General features: G+C 52.1%; 1 long non-coding RNA gene across 1 annotated transcript in view; it reads right to left on the bottom strand.

Moving 5' to 3' along the window:
- Positions 1-17,730, bottom strand: part of LOC125083400 (uncharacterized) — a 144,252-nt gene that overhangs the window by 55,635 nt on the left and 70,887 nt on the right. The gene's annotated exons all lie outside the window — the stretch shown is intronic.

Here is a 17,730-nt window from a genome sequence, read left to right as displayed (position 1 = left end):
GCATGGCTTGTTAGCAGAGAGAACAGCCCGTCAAGGGCAAAGCTGGGGGAAGAGTTAATTCGGGAAGAAAAACCTTAACTAAGTAATTTACTCGATGGTCCTTTGGGAGACAGTTCTCTGGGGTTTCTGGCTGTTCTGCAAGAATTGGGAGAGAGAAGCCGACCGGCCTTTGCCGCAGACCTTCTGTGCAAAGACTAGTGGACGAGAGGAAAGGTGCGCCCCTCTGGACCCCGCACCGGGCATGCCGACTGCTCCAGACCATAAAGATAAGTCCTCCCTGCGGGACGGAAGGCAGGCGCGTGTACGGAAAAGGCAAGTTCCCTAAGCGTGAGCTGCTGCTTCTGCAGTGAACACCCCCCACTCCCGGCCCACCACCCGTGGGCAGATACCACCTGACCCTCGGGATTGGGGGAACCAGGAATCCCAGCGGGGGCTCGGGGAGCCAGCATGGAAACACCGATCCTCTGGCTGCTGTCTGCTGGGGTCGCACACTGTCCTTCGCCTCTGACCTGGGAGTCTCCTATCTTCTTCCGAGGAGAGGAAACGGGATGGGTTGACTCGTCGCTTTGCAGGAAGGGCAAAGCTTGGACCCTTCACGGTTCCTGTCACGGTGGACGTACCGGGAGACAAACCATCATGTCCGGGGAGGAATGTGAAGGCCGAGAAGCTTCAGCAGGCTTTCCAGGAAGGCAGCCAGGGCGCAGACAGCAAGGTCAGGTTCCCCGGAGGGGAGGCAGCCTGCGGGACCCCAGGCCACCGTCCGGGTTGTTTCAAAGGTCCTGTCTCTCAGGGTAGATTGAGGGAAATGAGTCTTTGGAGAGCAATGGCCACGCTGGCTATAAATAACCAATATTTGTTTTAAATAATCGCCGTGAAAGGCTGTCACAGGGCCGCATCTCTGGATTCCTTATAGGCTTCATATGACAACCTAAGGAGCTGGGTCACATTTTAATGCTGCAAAGCTTTTGGTCATAAGACAGTTTATCATAAAGGTCACCACGTCCCTGGAGGGAAGCCGCCACCCCAGGAGCCTCAGAGGGTAGGTGGTACTCAGCAAGCACTTCGGGGTCAAGCTCAAGGCCCTGACCGGCCCGGGGCTGTCTTGGACAGTTTCAGTGTCCGCAGGTGCCCGCGGTCTCCCCTCGATCTCAGACGCCGGGTGTGGGGAGCCTCAGAGGTCAGCCCCACCAACACTGCAAAGCACGGCCTCCTCTTGGTCCGGGGGGCACCTGCACACTTGGCCTTTATGCACTAGTGTGCCAAGGAGTCCGCCGCGGAGTTCCAGCGATGGACACGGTCTCTCTGTGCCCGCAGCTGGCAGCTCCTTGGCGGCACCCTGCTGCCCAGGATGCCTTTCCCTGGGTTCTCCCCAGCGCATCCTTCTGTGCCCTAAAATGGGCAGGTGGGCGGGTGGAGTTGGGTCTGGGTTTCAAAGATCTCTTCTCGTGGGTGTGTGAGGGAGGGACGACCCTCAGGAGAGAACCAAGTCTGGGAATCTCAGCGGCCAATGCCGGGCGAGCAAAAACGGAAGTGACAATGTTTGTCCAAATCTTAATAGTTTACACGTTCCCCCGGGTCTTATTCCTAAATTAATGCCATATATGGTATATATTTTTAATTGTTATTTTTTAGGTAATTGTAGATGTGCACGCGGTTCCTCTTAGGCGGTCTGTCCACCTCTCACAAAACTAGCACACAATTGAGCTGTGACAGACATTAACGCCGCCTGTTCATGGCCCGCGTGTCCCCTCATTTTCTATGCACCCGTGTGCGTGTTTTGTTCTGCATGATGCTATCAGATGCGCACACGGGTCAAGGTCCTAAGCATTTCCACATCCCTGGGGGCCCCCCAGTGGATCTTTTATGACCACATCCACAGTCCCCTCCCTCCAGTGACTTAATAACATTTCATTTTAAAAATAAATTGTACCGGTGCAAACGTACAACAGCACAGGCGCTCTGGAAAACGACAAGGCCGTTTCCTACACAACTAAACACGCAAGTCCCACGCAGCCCGGAAGCCGGGCCTGTGAGCGTGCATCCCAGACACAGGAAGACTCACGTCCGCATGCGGACTTGCCCGTGGATGGGCCAAAGGCTCCCTTTGTCCGAGTCAAACACGGGAACGACCCGGGGGTACCTCAGCGGGTGAGCAGCTCAAAGGCCGGGGCCCAGCTCCGCTGGGGAGTCCTTCGGAAGGAACAATTCATTAGTTCATAAACCAGTTGGTGTTACCCTCTGGGGAATGATTCTGAGTAGAAAAGTAGCAGCCCATGTGGGCTCGCACCATGGGGCTCCATGTCGGGGCTCTCCCGCAGGGACAGGCCTCAATGCACACCTGCTTCCCACCTGCTCTCAGCACGGCCCCGGGACAGGCTGTGCCTCTGCACTGGCAGGAACCAACTGGCGGCCCCAGAGTGAAGGCTGGGGTCCACGGCAGCACATGATCGACCCTCCCCCAGCCCCATCCTCCCACTCGAGAAGTATGTGCGTAGTACCCAGCAAGGGCAGACACAGGAACAGCGTGAGATCCAACCATGGCACTCTGTCGTGCGATTAACACAGATGAAGCACAGTCATGCTCCGAGTATGTTTCCCGGAAGCCCCTCCCATGGAACCCTCTTCCCATGGAACCTCAGCCCACAGAACCCTCCTCCCGCTGTGGAACCCCAGTCCACGGAACCCTCCTCCCACTGTGGAACCCCAGCCCGTGCTACAGAGTTGGCCCCGGGGGCTTTCACATGGCAGACACGCAGTGCTTGGGCAGCAGGCAGGAGGGAAGCAGACACATCAGTCACCCAGCAGGACCGCATGCGTGTCCAGAGTCCTCCCTTCCCCAGAGACCCTCAGCCAGCAAAGCCCACCCAGTCCCCCTCCCTCACACTTCACCTAGCCCTTGAGGAATAAGAGAAACTCTTCCATCTGATTTGCGCTTACAGTGTCAGTTCCTGAGGGAAGTCAAGAGGGGACAAGGTTCCAGCAATGTCCACCTCCCCGGTTGTGGGGGGTGGAGCAGGGGCTGACGCGCCGCTGAGAGCCTTTCCACGTTCTCTGATTTCCCATCGGCCGGTCTTCGGACAGAACTTTCTGCTAACATGTGCGAACGTGGGGACAGACAGGCTGGCACACTGTGCTCAGAAACCTTCCCCACGGCCCTGGCGCCGTGACGTCCAGGGGGACTCTAGGCCGGGCCGCACCGCACCGAAGCCGCTTTGTCCCGGAGTCCGGCCGGCCGGACGCGGGCGGGCAGCCCTTGTGGAGGGAGGAGAGCTGTCCCCGGAGGATGCCTGGCGGCAGGAGGACACCACCTCCCCCACCCTGCCTCTTTGCCCTGGACCACGTGAGCACGGAGGATCTAGAGCCTCTGACTCGGACCCCAACACTGGAGGCTCCCACCACACACATGAAAGGAGTTCGAAGGAAATGTGGAGATAAAGCCCAGCGGGGCAAGCAAGCCCCGCTTCCAGCCCGGAGAATCCGCTTCCTGCTGCGACGCACAGAGGGGCTTAGCATGGTGAGGAAGCAGACAGCGAGGGCCGGAACCTCGGCGACTCCGGCCCTAGGCGAGCGCACCTTGGGCCAGGTGGGGGCGGCTCTCGGCGCCAGGGACAGAGACGGGGCTGAGTGGCTGACAGCGGGAGAGGAGCCAGGTCCTCAGGGAGGGAGACTCAGCAGGGCCTAGCTCCACCGGCCCCGGGAAAGCCATCGCGACGCTCCATCCCTATTTTTAGAACCCGGCATTTGAAAGGTCAAGAGCCTTCCCAAGTATTTATTTTTCCCTCCAGGGCTGCTGCTCTGATTGCAGTGACAGCCTCACGCTCTCCCCGCCCCCACCCAAACACGCTTCCTCTTCACCCGAAATGCCAAGGAACCTTGACATTCACTGTGCTCGGGGTTTGGCTGCTTTCTTCCTCTGGCTCCGACCCTGACTCCCGGCACCACGAGAGCATGGTGGCCGCTCAGGAAAAGCACATGAATGCGACCTGACGCCCACCCCAAGGATATGCCCCTCCACCTCCTCGGAGATGCCCTTCGCCCACACCATCACCATCCCCTCTGTGCTGCTCACTCCAAGAGCGAGAAGACTTGGCAAGTCTCCGGAAAGGCAGCGAGCGCGGGCTGGGGGACTCAGCTGGGCACACCGCTTAATCACCATCATGGGACAGCACAGAGCGCTGACGTAGTCAGAATCATCTGGTCAGTCGGCCACAAGTTAAAAGTAGCTGGTCGTTAGATGATATCTAAAACCCCAAAGTCAAGAAAGAGTAGTATCCAAAATACGCAGGATTATGGAGGCTGTTAAACTCAGATGCTAATGGGGACCAGTCTTGAAGCAGACACAACCCTCAGAAGCCCTGAGCAGACACAACCAGTGTAGTCATACAAGTAAAGCTTCATTTAGCTTATTTTGCAAGACTGACTGGACCCGGGTCATCCCTTGCTTGTGCCTCTGGAAATCACAAGCGAAACTTGAACCGCTTCCCAAGGCTGAGATGGGGTAACCAGTGACCAGCTCCATAGAACTTGAGGACATTCTGGCATCCTGACCATCCCTGGGAAGAATACACAGTCACCGACTTCTCCCCGTATGGGCTGCTTTATGGCCGTATCTGTGGCCCTCGTTCCATGCTGTGATTTGAGTGATCCTGGTTTACAAACTGCCTTTCTGGTGTGTGCACAACTAACTCTTACTAACTGCTACTGCGGCGAGTCACTGGTTTGACTTCTGCTATTTCCGAATTTTCAACAGAGGTCAGGAGACAGTAGAGACAGTGGGAAGAACTGTGAGAGGGTTGGCTCCGGGGAGGGAGAATCAGGGATTGGGATGAGATAGAAACGGGCTTTTGAACCTGGTGACTCTCCTAAACTCAATGAGCTTAATAAGACATGAGTCAGGGCAGTAGAGAGAAGAGCCCGGGGCACGGACCTGGGAAGGGAGCCGATGAGCGGAAGGCGTGGGTGGATGGTAAGGGCAAGGAAGTTGCACGTGGACCATATGCACCTGTTACATATTTGTCCTGTCCCGAAAGCTTTTCATCTCATCAGTTTAGAACAGTGGTTCCCAGATGGAGAGGGGAGACAGGGGGTCCCAGGGCTTGCTGAAGGCATTCTGAGAAGCCAGGCGGACAATGGGCTCTGAGCCAGCTTGGTGGTCACGGTAGGAAATGACGGGTTATATTCGCCATTTCCAGATGCCCATCCGGACCTGAAAATCTGCTCCAAGCCAAGAATGCGGTGGCTGCCAACCACAGGGAGGTGATGATTCTATACCATTTTGGAAAATAATATTTCATTTCTATTAAGGACTCTTCAAGATCTACAAACATGCAAGTTAGCCATTTAACGCTAATGCTTTCTTATAAACTGAGATAGTGTCATCTGTAATAATGTCACTCCTGTTAAGCTTTGACCGTCATCTGCCACGGACCCTTATTCAGCTCCTAGTGTGTTTGTTTTTTTAAAGATTTTATTTATTTATTTGACACACAGAGAGAGATCACAAGTAGGCAGAGAGGCAGGAAGAGAGAGAAGAGGAAGCAGTCTCCCTGCTGAGCAGAGAGAATAATGCGGGGCTCGATCCCAAGACCCCGAGATCATGACCCAAGTTGAAGGCAGAGGCTTAAACCACTGAGCCACCCAGGCGTCCCGTAGTTTCGTTTTTAATACATATTTAGTTCTGGAGTAGCTTCATCTTTATGAAAGAGTCAAAAGGCAGCGGCCCCTCCCCGGCCTTCCCCCATTGGCATCATCTCACATAACCACAAGGCACCTGTCAACACTGACAGGGCAATGTAACTACCAACTAAACAGACTTCACTCTGAGTTCACCAGTCTTTCTACTAGTGATTCTTTTCTGCTCCAGGATCCCCACACTGAATTTGCCATCCCTGCTTTTCATTTTTTAAGTTTTTGTCACAAAGCATCAAATACTTGGCTCTGTCTTCGATCTTAGCAAGACCTAGTAAACCAGGCATGTGGCAAAAGTAAGGCAAGAGGTAAAGTGGATGTTCTTTATATATCAGAAAATAAATGTTACCCATGAGGTTCTGTCTGTACCTTCTTCTCCTAGACCCTGTGGCAGTGGGAAGCAGCCATGTGTTGCCTCTCTTTGGTCTATGCTTCAACTGTTGGGGTCCTCCAGAGAAGCGGAACCAACAGGGTGTGTGCACAAGGGGAGGGAGGTTTTGGATAGACAGTCTCATGCAATTCCAGAGGGTGCCAAGCCCCAAATCTGCAGGGTGGCCAGCAGGCAGAGACCTACGGGGGATGTGATGTTGCAGTCTGAGTCCTGAGGCCATCTGCTGGTGGACTTCCCTCTTCCTTTGAGAAGTTCAGTTTCTTGTTCAATCCAGTCCTTCAACGAATTAGATGAGGCCCACCACTTCAAAGAGGGCAATCTGCTTTGCTCAAAGTCCACCAATTTCAATGTTAACCTCCCCCCAAAACATCCTCACAGAAACATTCAGAATAATGTTGGACTGCCTGTCTTGGCACTGTGGCCCATCCAGTTTGACACATAAAATTAAAGCACATCACAAACACTTCTCTTTTTCCACCGTGGTGTCCCACAGAAGACTCCAGAAAGGTGGTAGGGAAGCAAACACTGGCCTCAAGAACGGCCAATGAAAACGCACTGGTTTGCACTCTCTAGGAGAGATCCAGTGTGCACGTCCTTAAGTCTAGCTTGCCACTTGTTTTGAACAGGACATTCCATGGTGTGCATTGGAATAAGGGGGGGATGTGAAAGTGAGATTCTGTCATGTGTCCTTCAAGGAAAAGGCATAAGAAGTGGCTCTGGCTCCGACCCTGGGGCACCCGACATGCATGAAGGGCTTTCCTGGAAAGGCTAGTCCATCTCCAAAGTCAAGAACAGTGAACCAAAAAGCAGCCAGCATCCCATCTCAGATCCCTGGTGATCCTGAGTATCAGAAAGTAATGAAAGGGCAACCTGGCTGTGTGGGTCAAACCACAGAGACTCTGCTGGAAGAAACCTCCAAGCCCAGCGGCTACCACCTGCTGAAGCAGGGGTGAGTGTGGCATGGAAGCATGGGAGAACACACCCGACATGGGTTCCATGCAGAGACACTCCTCCAGACTCAAGTGGAGGAAGGAACAAAAGCACAGGTGAACACAGGGCACAGCATCCCTATTCTGCGTAGGTGCTCTTAGAGCGTCTTGGACCTTGATTTCTAAACCAGGAAGCAAATCGAGATGCCTGCCAAAGGAGCTCTTAACTTGCCTTTATTTCCAGTAAATTCCACCCCAAACCAGAGGTTACCCTTTGGGCTTTGAAATACAGACATTCGGGAGGTGTAAAGGAGGAACATTGTATAGCAGGTAGAAAATTTGTAGAGCGCCACATCCTCCAGCACTTTAGGACAAGCATTTAGGGGTGGGTCCTATGGAAGAGTTAGGTTCCCCTGATAGAAATGCTCTCTCAGTTGGGCAAACGCAGATTTTTCAAATACGCTACAGAGTGCTTGAGGTCACGCACGACTCACACGTGGATCCACGGGACGGGAGAGAGGTCGCGCTCTGCCTGCCTCCACGTGCTACTGACCACAAGTGTGAGACAAGTGATGTCTGGGAAGACCCTGCCCCATGAGGCCTGGCACCACGTCAGAGCCTAGTCGTGCTGGGGTCCCTTCAGATTGCTCATTCGATGCCGCCCACAGGGTTGCGCCGAGCTGCATGGCAGGGCCCTGAGATGAGGACCTGCCCGTGAAGCCTCCTCCTCTGCGGTGCTGCGGGGGGTGGGTCTACGGCATAACTCACAGGTCCGCACAATGCAGAGTGAGCCCAGGGTAAGTGATGGACTTGTGTTAATGCTCGTGCGTCAGCACCGGCTTAATTACAGCAGACCGAACACATGAGTGCGACGCGTTGGTGACAGAAGAACCTGCCTGTGGGACCCCACGAACTACCTGCCCCACGAACTACCTGCCCCACGAACTACCTGCCCCACGAACTACCTGCCCCACGAACTACCTGCCCCACGAACTACCTGCCCCCACGAACTACCTGCCCCCACGAACTACCTGCCCCCACGAACTACCTGCCCCACGAACTACCTGCCCCACGAACTACCTGCCCCCACGAACTACCTGCCCCACGAACTACCTGCCCCCACGAACTACCTGCCCCCACGAACTACCTGCTCCACGAACTACCTGCTCCACGAACTACCTGCTCCATTATTCTACAAATCTGTTTTTAAAAGATTTTATTGATTTATTTGAGGAAGAGAGAGGGAGAGAGGGAGAGAGAGCAAGAGAGGGGAGAAGGTCAGAGGGAGAAGCAGACTCCCTGTGCAGCTGGACACCTGACGCAGGACTCGATCCTGGGACTCCGGGATCATGACCTGAGCCAAAGGCCGTCACTTAGCCGACTGAGCCACCCAGGTGCCCCTTATTCTATAAATCTAAAACCCTAAGAAGACTGTCAGAACCTGCTGACGGCAAGAAGGTCGGGAAAGCGCGACGCGTATGGGCCAACAGAACCCGTAGGCATGGGGTGTTTCTGGGAAGGCTTCTGGGTGGCTGAGGGTAGCTCTGGAAAGGCTTCACTATCTACCTTTTCATTCCCTTTGACCTGTGTACCACGTGCATGCATTACCTACTCAACAATAAATACAATGTGAAATTTGGTAACATAAGAATAAAGGTGCTAAAATAAAGCGAGTCCATAACTTCAGTAGAAGCAGAGTCCTGGGGAGCAGGAGAAGCAGAAGCAGACAAACCTGGCTGAAGAACAGGGCGAGCCACACGCCCAACCCTTAGATGAGCTCGGCTGGTTTCTGTTTTTATCTTGGCCCAGATAACACCTCAAATATTGGTAAAGTCCAAACGGCAGCCCAGATGTCCGACTTCTAAGCCACAGCGCGGTGCTCACATAGCCACCCCTGGCTCACATGGGACAACCTGGCTGGAGCCGAGGACACGGCCGTGGTCTCTACATTTCCTCGTACGGAGTCTGTCCTCTCGCTCACAGACGTTTCCACCCGTGGATGTAGCTGGCTCTTCTGCTCAGCCAATGCCTCCCTTTTGGTGGGGACGTGCTCGTTCCGGTTGGAAACCTCCAGCCGTGGGAGACGGGGACTCCTCGTGAGAGACGTCCAACAGAGGCGAAGATGCTGAACTGTCCCCATGATTGCCCCAATCCACAGATTTCTAAACAGACCCAGAGGACAAAACTGAACACAGTCCAACAAGGCTGTACACAGGAACTTGCCGGTTAATTAACAGACTAGGGTTGCAGTGCGAGGACGGGAAGAGTGGAGAGACGGTTTTTGTGTTGGTGTTCGTGTTTTCTGATTTAATAAGGAAAAAATACCAAACTCCTGTTAACGGATCATGTTATTTTATGGTGACAAGGTGACAAGGGGCCAGCTCTTTCTCCCTGGCGGTTTTTAAACTGTTGAACACGTCACTTTGTGGGTTAAGCGATTTCTTCTCTCCGTCAGACTGAATGCTGGAAAGACTTCAACAGCATTCTAAATCTGGCAAGGAGCTCCAGGACCAAGAACCACTTATTTCCTCTGTTTAGAGCCTCCTTGAACTATTAAGTGGCTCTCGGGGCTTCGTGGAAGTGGCAGAAAAATAACGCTTTAAGTGGAGGATGTAATTCACTCCCAGGAGAGGGAAGGGGCCAGGCGGGCGCTCCCGTGGCTCGGAATGTCGCTGCAAAGCTCTTTCTCAGGCTAGCTCCCTCTGTTTCTCTCTCTTCAGCAGGTGCACAGCCAGTTAGCTTCTGACTTTATTGGTGGGACTGAACTCATTGCAACCGTAGCCAGAGACACTAACAGCCACTGTGCATGGTGGGATGCTCCGATGGTCCCACCCGAGTCAGGGTGCAGGGTACGCAGTCAAGCCCGGCGAGGTGTGGATGCCCCGCGAGGCAGCATGCTGAGGCCCTGCGTGGATGAGGACTTCCCGGGGCATTAGGTAAGCTGCAGCTGCCCTGCTAGGTCTGCTAAGTCCAGTGTTTGCGGGTGGGAACCGGGAACGTGCCGTGATTCCAGGCACGCCCAGCAGCAGCTACCGTCAGGGACACTAGCGTGGCTGAGGACGGGAATGACCCGTCCCTGTAGCCCGTATCAAAGGATGGTGGGTCGTCTGGAGTCGTCGCTGGAGAGCGGGGCAAGGAAGGGTTCCTACATCTCTGTTCCCCCAAAGGCTCTGGAATCTACCTGCCCCTCTACTGCAGCCTGGCAAGGAAAGTTTCAAAAAGTTGGGATATAGGACCTTACGGGACACTTTGCCATCGCAGTATCTCTGAGGTTAAAGACAGGGGAAGGGTTGCACCAGGCAGCGTGTCCTGTGCCCTCCCTGAAGAGTGAGCCTGTGGGACAATGCCCCGCAGCTGTCCCATTCACTGGAGCCCGCACGGACACCGGCCGCAGCCGCCTCGGGCACCCGCGTCTCTCTGGCTCTCTGGGGGGCTGCCTCCCGCACGCAGGGGCTCCCTCAGGTGGGAACATCCTAGGGGCAGCCCTCCGCCAAATAGGGGTAGGGGTTGGTGCAGAAACGCTCCCGCTTCCTTGTCCCTGGTGGAGAGATCCTGAGGTCACCGGAGGGGCCCCAGTGGAGAAGAGGCCGGGTCACTCCCCCTCACTGGCTCTTCCTTCCTTCCCTCCTGCTCACCTGTGAGCCAGGGGTCACCGCCCAAATATAGATTTAGAGCCCGTTACCGCAGGCTGTGCTGCTGGAGGGAACCAAAGTCAGAGTCCAGCGTCTGCTCCTGACAAGCTGGCTGGTGTAGTGTCTGCAGTTAAGGGTGGGCAAGCGAACGGAAGTTGTCGCGGCAGGATGGGACAAATCCGCACGAGCTGATCAGCTGTAAATTATTCAAATGTAGACTAGCCGAAAATCACACAATAACAGAGATGCAGACCCAGGGGCGCTGACCCTATCGGCCGTGAAGCTAACACTGCAAATGTTAGTCTGCAGTAGCGACGGGTCCGGCCGATGCGGACAAGGAAGACGGCCCGGGTGGCTCTGTCAGTTGAGCGTCTGACTGGGTTTTGACTCAGGTTGTGATCTCAGGGTCATGTGTTCGAGCCCCACATCAGGCTCTGTGCTCAGGAGTCTGCTTGAGATTCTCTCTCCCTCTTGCCTCCCCCCAACTCTCGGCCTCTCTCTGCCTTTAATTAAAAAAAAAAAAAAAATCTTAAAAACAAAAGAAAAAGATGACCTCTGAAATCAAAGAAGGAAAGAGAATTACACCCAGTAGTGAAGACAGCACAAGGTTGGTGACAGCATGTGCTCACAGCCACAGGGACCACGCATGGCTGTCGCTTGGAGGAACTAGAGTTTATGCAGAAAAACGTTACAGAGCTAGTCATATTCTCACACTGAGCACAACACGTTACCTTACACCTCCCCCATGAATAGTAACTCAAGATGGATCATGGACTAAACTATTAAAAAAACAAACAAACAAAAAAAAGAAAGCTACAAAACAGGAAAACTAGAGCTTCTTCAGGGTCTCGTGCTAGTCAAAGGGCTCCTAGACGTGGCCCAGAGGCATCGTCCGCAGAAGGATAAAGTCGAAAAGAGGGGTTTCACCGAAATTAAAAACTGTTGATTAATTTTCTATTGTAAGAAGGATAAAGACAAGCTAGGGATAAGAAAAACTAATTGCCAACCATATGTGCATCTAATCAGGAACTTGTATCTAGAATATATGAAGAACGTTCAAAACCCAACAATAAAGAAACAACTCCCATTAGAAAACTGGCCAAAAACTAAAATAAATAAATAAAAGGAAAATGGGCAAAATACATAACACATCTTACCAAAAAAGGAGGCAGAGATGGCAAACACGTCCATGGAAAGATACTCCACATTGTTATCCATCAGAGACACTACTTTAAGCCGCCATCACCACACACCTGTCAGATTGGCTAAAACAGAGAACAGGGACACCCCCCAATGCTCAGGGGTCAGAGGGACTGGATCCCTCATGCATGGCTGAGCCGGATGAGCGCAGAACGCAGCCGCCACCCTAGGAAATACTTGGGTAGTTCTTTCTAAACCCGAACGTGCAACCGACACCCGGCCCAGCGCTACATCCGGAGGCATTTACTCCAGAGGAAGGAAAGCTTCTGTCGCACAAAACCTCGTACGCGAATATTCAGTGGCTTTATCTGTAGTAATCAGAAACTGGGAACCACCACAGTGTCCATCAAGGGTGAGCGGTTAAGCAAACTGTGGTCCATCCACACCTCTCCAACCCACTCAGCAATAACGAGGAACAGGGTATTGGCCCACGTGAGAACATGGACAGAGCTCTAGGAAGTTATGCTGAGTGAAAAAAAATAGAGCCAATCCCAAAAGGTTACGTACATACAACCATGTGATTCCATGGATATGACAAAATTATGCAAACAGGGAACAGACGAGTGGATGTCAGGGAGAATGAAATCTCCCAGTCAGGGGCTGGGGCGCAGCAGAGGGAAGGGGGTGTGGCTGCTGAAGGCATCCTGAGCGATCCAGACGGCGAGGAAAATGACCTGAGTCTTGCCTGCCTGGAGGCCAGCACCCTGGCTGTGACATTGGATCATAGTTTTGCAAGACGTTCCCATTGGAGGAGAGTGGATCAAGGATTCACAGGATGCCTCTGTGCTGTTTGCTACAACGGCATGTGAATTGGCAATTATCTCAAGATAAAAACATTTAACCTTTGGGGCGCCTGGGTGGCTCAGTGGGTTAAAGCCTCTGCCTTCAGCTCAGGTCATGATCCCAGGGTCCTGGGATCGACCCTGCATCAGGCTCTCTGCTCAGCGGGGAGCCTGCTTCCTCCTCTCTCTCTGCCTCTCTGCCTACTTGTGATCTCCATCGGTCACAAGTAAATAAATAAATAAAATCTTAAAAAAAAAAAAACATTTAACCTTTAAAAATGGAACAAAACACACAGAGAAATGAATACATTTGGAAGAATTTCAACACCATGTTCATGCATAAAGGCAAGTATTTTACTGACTCTTAGCACACATTAAAAAAATTTTAAATGATTATGGAAGCCAGAGACTCAGTAAATAATCAGCTACTTAATAATCACAAACAGGGTTTTTCAGTATCAGGAAGGTTCTTAATTTCCCCCCAACACTTCAGGAAGTTCCGTCTTCAAAGCCTCAAATCGCTTCTACTATTGGAAACTAGACGGATCTCGTCAGCATTGGCCTGGACACTCTGCTACGGGGGTCTGGGGTGGCTGGGGTCTGCACACCAGGTCTCTCTCCACCAGTTCCTCTCTGGTTCTGGGGGAGGAGCACAGCATGGAGGACGTGTGGGTGTCAGACGGCAGCAGCACAGGCGCGTAGGACCGGGCACGAGGGTAGCTGGGAACCGCCCGGAACCGGAGGGTGGAGGAGGCTACGAGCAAGCTGAGGCTCAGCCCTGGGCAAAGAAGGGACAGAAACGAAAAAGAGCCTCCCAGCTCGGGTAAGAGGGCGGACTGGGCGGGCAGCCTGGGGCCCGCGTCCTTGCCCACCGTCCCCCACCCCCCGCCGCCAGCTTCGCCCACAACATTCAGAAAATGGAGATCACAAGCCTCGTGACCCTGTCTTGTGGCAAGAAATGACAGCAAGTAGAGCAAGTAAATACGCGCGGAGGCTCCTCCCACGCACACCCAGGAACGACAGGTGGGAAGAGCCAGGATGACGGCAAGAGATCCCAAAGAGTGGAAGAGGTGAAAGGCATTATCTGCTAATTCAGAAACTGGAAAGGGAGGAGGGTTCTCGAAGTGCCCTCTGCTCCGTGGAGCCGCTCAGCTGCTCTCCCCCGCCGAAATAAAAGCTCTTTGAAAAGGCAATGGTTTGCTTAGAAAACATTCATTTAGAATGTCTTGCAATTATTGACAGTCTCATTAGATCTTGGCAGAGCTGGGTCCCCCTTGCCTCCCGTGTGTGCCCGCCGTGGGCGGAGTCCCATTGATGAGGACCCTGGGCCTGAAACGCACGTGATGGGAAGCAGATGGCCCCAGGACTGAGGAAGCTCGGAGCCGTATCTTTGTCCACCTCGCTGGCTTGCATCCTCTATGTCTGTGTGTGTGTGTGTGTGTGTGTGTGTGTCTGTCTGTCTCTCTCTCTCTCCTTCCCCTCTCCACCCCTCATACACTTGAGCTCAGCTGGGCAGCCGTCCAAATGATTCATATTAAATTCTAGCTATGTTCAGCACAAAAGTCATCTAGCATCAGAGGATCAAAGTTACATCAACCAACAAGCACTGGGGAATTGATAAGCAGCTAAAATTAGGTCATCGCATAGCAGCGGCTTTTGATGGATGAAGTGAAATTTAGCCGCAGGTTTGCTATATAAAGATCGGCTGCAGATCTCTTCCTGTAGCTGCAATGAACTCGCAACAAAGTATCAGGCCTCTGATGAAATGTTTAATCATCTGTGTTTCCCAAAGGACTGTGGCGGGGATCTACAGGTTCCTTACAAGAAGGTGCAGCTGCTCTCAGCCAGAGCAGCGTAAATAAATGCATTTTAATTCCCATGTCCAGAGCCTAACAGAGGCTATCTCCCCCTCCTCTAGGCGAATTCTGCAACGTGATTTTAATCACTTTTAAAAGCTTTCTGTCAAAACGCCTCAGCCTGCAAAGGCTGACCCAGCTCCGTGTTTCAAAATTCTTCATCTACTTAGAGCAAGCACAAAGCTCGATTGCCGGGCCTCCCTCCATCTGCCCTAGTGACCTCGTTTCTTTTCCCTGCCACTTTATTTTTATTTATTTATTTTTTTGTCAAGATGGAACCTTTAACAAATTTATTATTACTGTTATTTAGTGATTCATCAGTTGCATGTAACACCCAGTGCTCATTGCATCGCGTGCCACCCCTTAATGTCCATCCCCCAGTTACCCCATCCCCCACCCACCTCCCCTCCAGCAACCCTCAGTTTGCTCCCTAGAGTTAAGAAACTCTTATGGCTTTCCCCCCACCCTGTTTTCCTCTTATTTTATTTTTCCTTCCCTTCCCCTATACTCATCTGTTTTGTTTCTCAAATTCCACATATGAGTGAAATCATATGATAATTGTCTTTCTCTGACTGACCTATTTTGCTGAGCATAGTACCCTCTAGTTCCTCCACGTTATTGCAAATGGCAAGATTTCATTCTCCCTGATGGCTGAGTAACATTCCTTTGTACACATACACCCCTCTTCTTTATCCAGTCTCTGTCCATGGACACCTGGGCTCGTTTTATAGTTTGGCTATTGTGGACATTGCTGCTATAAACATTGGGGTGCATGTGCCCCTTCAAATTATTACATGTGTATCCTTTGCATAAATACCATAAATACCTGGAATTGCCAGGTGGTAGGTAGCTCTATTTTTAACTTTTTGAGGAAACTTCGTACTGTTTACCGGAGCGGCTGCACCAGCTACATCCCCACCAACAGTGTAGGAGGTTCCCCTTTCTCCGCATCCTCGCCGACACCTGTCATCTCCTGAGTTAATTTAAGCCATTCTGACCAATGTGGGTGCTATTTCATTGTGGTTTTAATTTGTATTGCCCTGATACCAAGGGATACTGAGCATTTTTTTATGTGTCTGTTGGCCATTCGTATGTCTTTGGAGAATGTCTATTCATGTCTTATTTCCATTTCTTAACTGGATTATTCGTCCTTTGGGTGTTGAATTTGATAAATTCTTTATAGATTTTGGACACTAGCCCTTTATCTCATACATCGTCCGCAAATACCTTCTCCCATCCTGTCCATTGTCTCCTGCTCTTGTCGACTAATTCTTTGGCTGTGCGGAAGCTTATTATCCTGATGAAGCTCCAGTAGCTCATTTTTGCTTTTGTTTCCTTTGCCTTTGGAGATGTGTTCACCAAGAAGTCGTTGCGGCCGAGGTCAAAGAGGTTACTGCCTGTGTTCCCCTCTAGGATTTTGATGGATTCCTATCTCACATTGAGGTCTTTCATCCATTCTGAGTCTATTTTTTGTGTGTGGTATAAGAAAGTGGCCCAGTTTCATTCTTCTGCATGTGGCTGTCCAGTTTTCCCAACACCATTTGTTGAAGAGCCCGTCTTTTTTTTTTTTTTTTTTTTTTCCTATTGGACATTCTTTCCTGCTTTGTCAAGGATTAGTTGACCATTGAGTTGAGGGTCCACTTCTGAGTTCTCTATTGATCTATGTGTCTGTGTTTGTGCCAGTACCGTACTGTCTTGAGGATGACAGCTTTGTAACAGAGCCTGAGGTCTGGAATTGTGACACCTCCAGTTTTGTTTTTCTTTTTCAATATCTCCTTGGCTATTCGGGGTCTTTTCTGATTCCTACAGATTTCAGCATTGCTTGATCCGGCCCTGTGACAAATGCTGGTAGAATTTCGATCAGGATCGCATTTGCATTGAATGTGTAGATCGCTCTGGGTAGCAGAGACACTTGGACATTTTTTCTTGTAATCCACGAGCATGGAATGTTTTTCTATATTTTGGTGTCTTCCTCGATTTCTTTCATGAGTGTTCTATAATTTTCAGAGTACAGATCCTTCCCTTCTTTGGTTAGGTTTATTCCCAGGTATCTTACAGTTTTTGGTGCAATTCTAAACAAGATTCCTTGATTTCTCCTTCTTTTGCTCCTTGTTGGTGTGTAGTCATGCACCTGACTACTGTGCATTGATTTTACATCCTGTAACTTTGCTGAATTCTTGTATCAGTTCTAGCAATGTTTGGATGGAGTCTTTTGGGTTTTCTGCATGGAGTATCATGCCGTCTGTGAAGAGTAAGCTTTTGACTTCTTCTTTGCTGATTTGGATGCCTTTTATCTCTTTTTGTTGTCTGATTTCCCTGTCACTTTAGAACCACACATCCCCTTCCAGAATGGGGCCGTTTCCTCTCTTCGTTGGTTGGTTTCTGAGAATTTGGGCTGGAGACGGTGTTGCATGGGGTTCTGGGTGCCTGTGGCTGCACCTCAGTCTGCCTGGGTCTGGATCCTTCCCCCGGGGCCGAGTTGGTGCTGCAGGAACCCACAAGGTCTGGGTCAGAGGTTGGTCCCAGCTCCCAGAGGCAGCCACAGCGCCAGGCACGCCCAGCACCACCGGCCACGCCCAGGGACTGCTGAGCCTCCAAAGGTGAAGACGGCAGAGGCACAGTCGGGAACGGTGCAGGGGTGAAGGGGCTTCCGTGGCCTCGTCCAATCACAGGGAGGCAAACGGGCCTTGAACTTCAGAAAGGCTAAGGGCAGAGCCCCCCTCATGAAGGAGACAGAGTCCAGCCAGGCGGGGTGGGCCCTGGTGCTGCCCCTCCCTCATTCCAGGGAAGGGGATCCTCCTGTACTGGGCCCCAGGAGGGCCGGGTGTGGGTAAGGCTTGGGAGACAAGGGCCCTGTGTTAGGGCTGCGCCCCACCTCCCCTACCGGGGCTTGTATAGCCTGGACTCCCCAGCGTGCCACAGAGGGGACTGCCTTGCCACATGCCAGGGTGGGCTGAAAGATGGTCCCAGGGAGCCAGCAGGGGACAGCAGAGGTCAAGGAGGGACCCTCTGGACCTGCCCAGTCACCCCTTCCCACCTCTTCCCTGCTGGCTAGTCACCTAAGGCCATGATTACTGTGTTGTCCCAGAAGCACCACCAGGCCTGGCAATGGCTTTTCATATGCAAATTTCATGCCACTTGCTTCCCATTCTAGCCAAACCCCCAGACTGGCTTTGCTGGGATGATAACCCTCTGGGGGAGGCCTGCTGCTATTCTATTAACCCAGCGCTTTAAGCAGTTCGGCAAGGCTTC

This window comes from Lutra lutra, chromosome 13, assembly GCF_902655055.1.
Source record: "Lutra lutra chromosome 13, mLutLut1.2, whole genome shotgun sequence".
NCBI lineage: Eukaryota > Metazoa > Chordata > Mammalia > Carnivora > Mustelidae > Lutra > Lutra lutra.
The sequence above is the reverse complement of the archived record's forward strand: the minus strand, read 5'-3'. Positions and strand labels throughout refer to the sequence as shown.